The following is a 7,932-nucleotide window of genomic DNA, read 5'->3' on the forward strand; positions in this document are numbered from 1 at the left end:
TTTCATATTTCAAAGAAATCATTGGAAGAGAATTGCCATCTTACATCAGGAAAAATTAAGTCAAGGGAATGACGTTAGAGATCAGAATAGGAGGCCGAGTTCTCAGCTTCGTGGGAAAACCTCAGAGCATGCTGTAGCTCAATCACAGCATCTGTGTCAGTTTCCTTGTATTATTATTTTTATATCCACATGACTGCCTTGAGCACTGGATTGGCAGCATCTAGAGGGCATTGGACAAAAGACATAGGGCATATGCACAAGCCTGGATTTGTTTTAAATCCTTATACGTAACATTCAAGCTCTCTTCCCGCACGTGTGTATCTTGTGACATAGCCTAGCAAGGTCACACAGCCATGGAGTGGGCACCTTTCAAGGCAGTAGTGTGTCTCTTTTAGGCAGTGACAGGGCTAGACTTGGCCTCTTCCCAACTCAGCTCTCACCGCAGGAACACTCACCTTCTTTGTTGGGGGAAAGAAGGTTCCTCCAGCCCCTGGACAATTTTCACTTCCACGGAGATTATTTATCAGCATATAGCATGATGGAAAGAGTCCTTATCTCTGCTCTGCCAATTACTGGTGATTTGGTTTGGGCAAGTTACATAACTTCCATGTGAGCTGCAAATTTCTCACCTACAAATGGGAAGATAAAAAACCCACCTCAAAAAATTGTTTTAAAAAGACTGAATAGATAATATGTTTCAATTATCAGGCACAGTTATTGGCATATACTACAAATGCAAATGACTTCATTTAGTCAGAAGTTACAAAATAATCTGGCAAGGCTTTCTCCATATGGTGAAGGAGATGACTCTTGGCTTGAACTGTCTTCACTGCTAGTTACCATAGACAAGAGGGTGACCTCTTTCTTGGCATTACTATCAATCTTCAAACGATCAGAACTTTGGTCACATGTCCACCCTCAGACCATGACGGTGTCCATCCAGACTGATGGGATAATTTGACCAACCTATATCCTCTCTTTGGTGAGAAGGAGTAGACACTTGACCACTTGACCACTCCTGTGGTGAGAAGGGTAGACAGATAAAAATATCAACAACACAACGATGCCCATTACTTGAGTGTAAATGATGTACAGTGGTGGAGAGATGAGAGAGACTTATAATGGAAGCTTTGCAATGCTATGTACAACTTTCAATGAACTCTTTGACTTCTTAATCTGTACTTTTCTTCCCATTCCTTTAATTCCATAATTCTAAAACAATTGGGCATTTGTTCTAAAAACACAAGTAGTAATAATATTGTATATTTTGTATTAATAATGAGTAAAGAAACAAAATAAGGGAAAGTAAACAATCAGGAAAAAGATTCTCTAGATGACTATGAAATAAGAAGCTGAGAAACTGTCACAGTCTATCTACTGGGCTTTTAAAAAATCAAACTGCAAAACATCCTAGGAGATCTGCTACCTGGATACCTCTGATGGGCTAAATATCTACCTCTAATTTCTATTAGGTGGCTAGAGAATTTTGGTTGAAGCAACAAGGAAGAAGTCAGGGAAGTGAATATGGTTAAGGAGATGGCCTGAGAGACACTTACGAGTTACACAGTGAAAATATGCCCTGGGAAAACACCACCAGACAGGTACAGAGCCGAAATCAAAGTTTCATAGCCAACATGTATAACAATAACAACAACAACAACAACAACAACAATAATAATAGCAATATATCTTTAGTGTGTATTATGTGCCTGTTCTAAGCACTCAATATATCATTTAATTCTCACAAGAATCCTATGAGGTAAGGATGTGATATCGACCTCGTTTTGACACCAATTAGAGGTAACAAAAATAATGAGAGGGTAAAAGGCCACTTATTAAAAGAAATAGCATTTTCCTGGTGAATTGCAACCTTCTTCTACCTACAGGAATGTCAATTTGATACTATCTTCATCTAGCAAAGCAATTATCTTTAAGTATTATCATCAATTTATTTTACGTAAAATTGTATGTGAGAAGTCAAGTGTCATTACAAGAGGAAAGATCTTCCAGATTGTCAGGGGCAGTCTTAGGACCCCTATCACCTGGTGGCATTTCTGGAAATTTTGCTTGTTACTTTTGGCCTTGTGAAATAAATAGCTTTGCATTGCTGTTGCTATAGCGTGCAAAACATTTGATTTATAAGGTTGCCAAGTTAGGAAATAAAGCCCTTTGTATAATTAACACTCTAATTAGAGTATATTTCTTACTTTTCCAAGTTAATGGCAGAGATGACACTTAGGAGAATTAATGAAGGATCGTCCAGAGACAGATTATAGATACTTCAAAGCATCAGATTTGATAAAGGACGTCAGCTGACCACCAACGAAACGTAATTTATTTAAATACTGTTTAGCTTTACCTGTAGAATTTCTATAATGTGGAGTGTTCTTGGCTCAATCTATCACACTTTTAAGAAACTATTGTGACAAGCTACTATATTCCTTATTCCTCATGGCTACCTGGTGAGCCAGGTTGCTATTTTACTCCTTGGAGATGAGAAACAGAATCAATGAGGACAAAATATTTAACCCATGTTAGTTACAAGTTGAGAACTAGATTTTAAGTCTTCCGAATTTTCATATTTCTTAAGTCTTTGAGCTAACTGTTTCTCTTTAGAATCATATATTTATTATGTTTTGTATATTTTCAAGATAATCTTTAAAATAAAGGAAAAAAGAATCACTCACAAACCCACCATTCTATATTTCATGATTCTTATCATTCTCAATCCCTGTCTATACACATATGTATTTTATGTATGTGTAGCAGAGGCATACCCGACAGTCCCAGGATTCAGGAATTTCTCTCTCTTTTAATTCCAAAATTAAATTCTGTCACTATTTAATTCCTGAATACCAATAGTTGGAGTCCCCATCTTACCCTGTTAGAAGAAGGGCAGTGTGTTATTAGGTTCTCCTCCCCAAAAGTTTCGACATATCCAAAGAATGCTCAGTGTTCACAAATTCCATTCTGCTACAGAAGTGGTCTAGACTCAGTGATGTGCTGGTTCAACAATTGGCTCCCCGGAAAAAAAAATGTGTGCATAAATGTGTACATAAGTTTATTATTAATTTTACTGATATAAAGTGTGTAACATGCAACTTACAATAATAATACAACATACGAAACTTTTTCTAGTAAATTCCATATACTATGTAATTGATTCTCACAGGATGATTTCATTGATTTTTGCGGAACTTTTGTGCCCATAGCCAACATATGGTTGCAATTGACAAACAAGTCTGGTTCTGACATAAATGCTGGTGGATATTTTTGTTTACATTAAGGAAGATAGCAAAAATGAAACAATGAAAACTTATGTCAGAGCTTCACTCATTTGGTTTTTGGCAATGTTTTACGCTATTCCTATGTAACGGCTACAAACATGACACAATTTAAAGTTTAATCTGGATTTTTAACATTTTCTGTATCACTTTCTTAACTCTAGAAAGTCAACAGCACTATAAGTCAAGCCCTGCTTTATAGCAGTTGCCAATTTCCATGATGGATACAGCCGCCATGGTTGATTTCGAGCTATCAACATGACATCATCGGACATAGCGTTGGGAAGAATTATGCAGTAGCATTCCGTTATACAATATTTCCCACCATTCAAATAGAAGAGACAAAAGTAACTTCAAGAGCATAGGTGATAGTGAAATATAATATGGTCAAGTGCTACATATCAATGTTTCAGTCAACAACAGGCTACATATACGATCCTGGTCCCATGAAATTAGTACGGTATAGCCCAGGTGTTTAGGTAGGCTACATCATCTAGGTTTGTGTAAGCACACTCTGTGATGTTCTCACAACGATGCAATCACCTAATCATGCATTTCTAGAATATATCCCCATTGCTTCTCATGACTGTAAAATAAAAGTGATACATTTTGAGTATTTGTTACTTTTAGTTTTAATAAAATTTATTTAATTGTAAGATTATAAAATGAATTTTTTAGTAATGTCTGCATTTAACAATGATTTCACAAAATTCCTGAAAATTTAGGGGCTGGCCCCATGGCCAAGTGGTTAAGTTCGCACGCTCTGCTGCAGGCGGCCCAGTGTTTCGTTGGTTCGAATCCTGGGCGCGGACATGGCACTGCTCATCAGACCACGCTGAGGCAGCGTCCCACATGCCACAACTAGAAGAACCCACAACGAAGAATATACAATATGTACCAGAGGGGCTTTGGGGAGAAAAAGGAAAAAAATAAAATCTTTAAAAAAATAAAAAATAAAAAAAAAATAATAAAAAAAAAATTCCTGAAAATTGGGTCTTAGGAGCTGTCATGAGTGGGCTTCGGCACACTATTTCCTACCCCATGCTTCTATGCAGGGTTCAAGTTCCAGCCTCTTTGAAAGACCCTCCCCACCACAGCTACCCACAGGAGAAGAGAGAGTAGGCCAGGAGGTTTTCCAAAAAAAGAAACAAAATCTACAGAGATGCAGCTCTACTTTCAATGAAAACAAGCTCAACATTTTACAGAGCAGTTCAACTCCACATATCTCCCTTTTTCAGAGAAAGATTTTTGCTTCACTCAATGTAACCAAAAGGGCCGCCAAAACATTCCCTTCCAAACAAAGGAATCATCTGTTGCAAAGACAAACTCTAGTTTCTATCTCAGAATAACTTTTTAAATAGATTTCCCTCTCTTTATAACCAGGATTAGCTTAAAAAAACATGCAACTCTATGCAACCCTATGTTCTAATGGACTCAATCGTATTGTAAATATTATGTTAATGATATGGTAAATGTTATGTACAACTAGATTTTACATAATATTTTCTAGTTTGCCTTTTTCACATAATATATTGTAAACATTTCTCTATTGTGTTTGTAATTTCCATTTTACTGGCTGCATACAGCATAAAATATCTTCTACTGATTTTGGTAATTTTTATTAAGTTCATTTATTCATTTAGCAAAAATTTATGGAGAACCTACATGCCAGGTGTTTCGGTGCAGGCAAATGAGGAATGCTGCATAAAACTGTCATGGTCCCCCTTCATGTAACTCACCCTAGTAGGGGAGATAAACATTACACCAAACACACAATACTCACCAATTGGAATAAAAGCTGGGTGGAAAGGTCAGCATGATTGCAGGGATTAGCAGAGGCAAGATCATATAGTCTTGGAGGTCATTTTAAGAACATTAGATTTTATTCTGGGTGTAATGAGAAGCCTTTGAAGGTTTTAAATAGGGGTGCATGGAATGCAGTTTACATTTTTAATGGCTCTCTGTGGCTGTTATTTGGAGAATGGATTGAGATGGGGGCAAGAACAAAAGTGAAGGGATCATTTGGGAGGCTGGGAAAATACTGGTGGTTTGAACCAGGGTGGTTTCTGTGATGATCAAGATGTGAATGGAGATGTCAGAGATGTCTGTCGGTGTTAGAACTGGCAGGATGTGGAGGCAATTTGATGGAGGTTTCTGAGCAACCAGGTGCATGGAACCACTCCTGGTTCAGAGAGGGGAGGAGAGGAGCGGGCTTCAGGGACTGGTGGGTGTTTGGCAGTGGAGGGTCAAGGGTTCAGGTTTTTTTTTTCTTTTTTTTTTTAATTTAAACACATCCAGTACCTTAAAGTATGGTAAGATGACATTAATCTCTCTACTTATTTTCTTTTCTGGTGACTAATGAAAAAAGTAAATTTAAAGCCGCAAAGAGCAAGTTAAAGAATACACCTGATGGGCCACAAGATATACAAGAAACAAAAGAGGCTTGGAAATTACTAGAGGAAGGAAGGAAGGAAAATTCAAAAGAGTTTGTGTCAAATTACAGGGAAGTATTGAAATTATACCACCTTCTGAAATTCTGCAAGGACTAACTAGTTATTGGCATGAAATGATTGAAAACTTGTAAGTTTCATATATGTGATTTTTTCCCTACTTATTAAAAATGGCTTTTATTTAAACCATGAAAGAGGCTAGGGGTTAAATAGTGTCATGAGTCGGGGGGAAAAAAAACCCCTAGTTTTAAGTGATTTAGCTTATATTGAAGTTATATCTTAGATGATCTGAGTTATGAGCCCTCTGAATAAGTTGAAAAGATACTTTCAGTTTCTTTTCTAAAAATAAAAGTCCTTTTGCAACGTGACACCACAAATATGGATAGATCTGATTTAGTTACTCTGGTTACTGGTGCTTCGAACCTGACCTGTGCACCCTGGGCTCCAGAACAGTTGTCATGATTGCCATTTGGTACCCACGAACTCAAAGTCTTCCCTTTAACAATATCTTAAAAACTTCTTTACCGGGAACTTCAGGAGGATGTCTGATACATATGCTTAAATATAGAGGTATTCGGCAAACTACACAGAATATCATAGAGCTATGTCCTTGGAGGAGTTGCTTAACCTCTCTCAGCGTTGGTTTCCTGCTGTGAATCAAAGGAACAATAATAATACATGGGGTTGATGAGGATTAAAAGAGATCTGCTTTATAAAGTGTTTCTTATTCTGCTTTGCAAAGAGTAAGCCCTTAATAACTAGTGACTATAATTATTTTATTTACTAAGGTCAGTGTTGTCACTCTGTTGTTCATCTCAAGTCTTCCCCAATAGGGATTTGTTGAAATCCTTATTTTCTATGTCTTACTAGATTTCTATCTTTTTGTCACTGTATTCCATAGTGTCTGCTTATCTTGTATTGAGAATTTCTCCCACACAAACTGCTGCCAGACTATCATTTATTGAGTCTCTACTATGGGTTCCAGGGTGTTTAAATAGGACTATTCCTGCGTCAATTTTGTCTGAGGCCCCAAATCAGCGGGTGCAAACACTCTTCTATAATGGAGCGAGGTAGCTGGCCACCTATGCAGGATTTGCAAAAGATTTTTCAAACTCCTGTTTTGTAACCCTTAAATCAACTCTCACCTTCAAAAGAATTATAAGGTGGCGATTAGAGAATGCATGTGGAAAAGTCGTTGGAGCACTGAGGCATTTTCTCTTCTATCACCGCCCCAAATCTTTCCACACTCACCCTAAACTGAGGGAGAGATGCTTGAAGGAAAGCGCTCAGATAGATTGACCCTATGTTCTGTAGGCCCTCAGTCAAGCCTGGAGAGGCCTAAAGTTAGGAGGCTGTGGTTGGTTAGTTAGGCCCATAGCAGAGCGAGGAGACGCAGCAGCGGTGTTAGGGCAGTCTGAACTGCCAAAACTTGTCTGAGCAAAGGATGGGTGAGGGTTGCCCCATGAGCAGATGTGGGACAATGAGAGACAAAATCTGCCCAGTGCTGTTTTAAAACGACTTTCTCCAAGAAGGAAGAGCAATGGGTCCTAAAAGGGAGAGTCTGTGCAGAGTAGGTCACTCACATGGGGGGCTTTGAAGGGACCAGGTAGATAGGGCCTTGCTTCAGACATGGGAACTCAGGTGAACGATCCCAGGAAAGACGCTGTCCATGAAGAACCCAAGAAAAAGAGTCTAAACTTCTTCTAAACTCAGAGAGACTTAGTTTTAAACTTGCAACAAGTCCAGGGGAAACTGAGGATAGGTTAGTAATGTCAGGTAAGTAACACCTTCCTGCCCCTTACCTCTTTTCTCTTCTCTCTTCTTTGGCTTCTATCCTGGAAGAGCCTATGCAGTCCAGGGCTGGTAGAAACGAGGCAGGCAAGAAAGAAGCAGCTCACCTCATTGCTGGAGGAGGTCATGGAGAGGATGCAGCCGCAGCTTGACCCTCGAGCGGAATCCAGGGGATCGGAGGCCCCTCACCAACTCCCCCGTCCTGAGAACGTATGTTCCACCCACCGTTCCCACAGCCAGAGCTGTTTTCAAGGACGCAGCATTGAGAGAGTAATGTGTTGTTGAGAATTCTGGACAGTCCATGTGACTGACCACATTAAGGCCTCAATATAAACTCAAGATTCTGATGGGCAGGTGTGGAGATCTCCTCGTCTTGCAGCCGCCCAAGACAAGCCTTGTATGTAAGT

This window comes from Equus przewalskii, chromosome 6 (genome assembly GCF_037783145.1).
Source record: "Equus przewalskii isolate Varuska chromosome 6, EquPr2, whole genome shotgun sequence".
Taxonomy (NCBI): domain Eukaryota; kingdom Metazoa; phylum Chordata; class Mammalia; order Perissodactyla; family Equidae; genus Equus; species Equus przewalskii.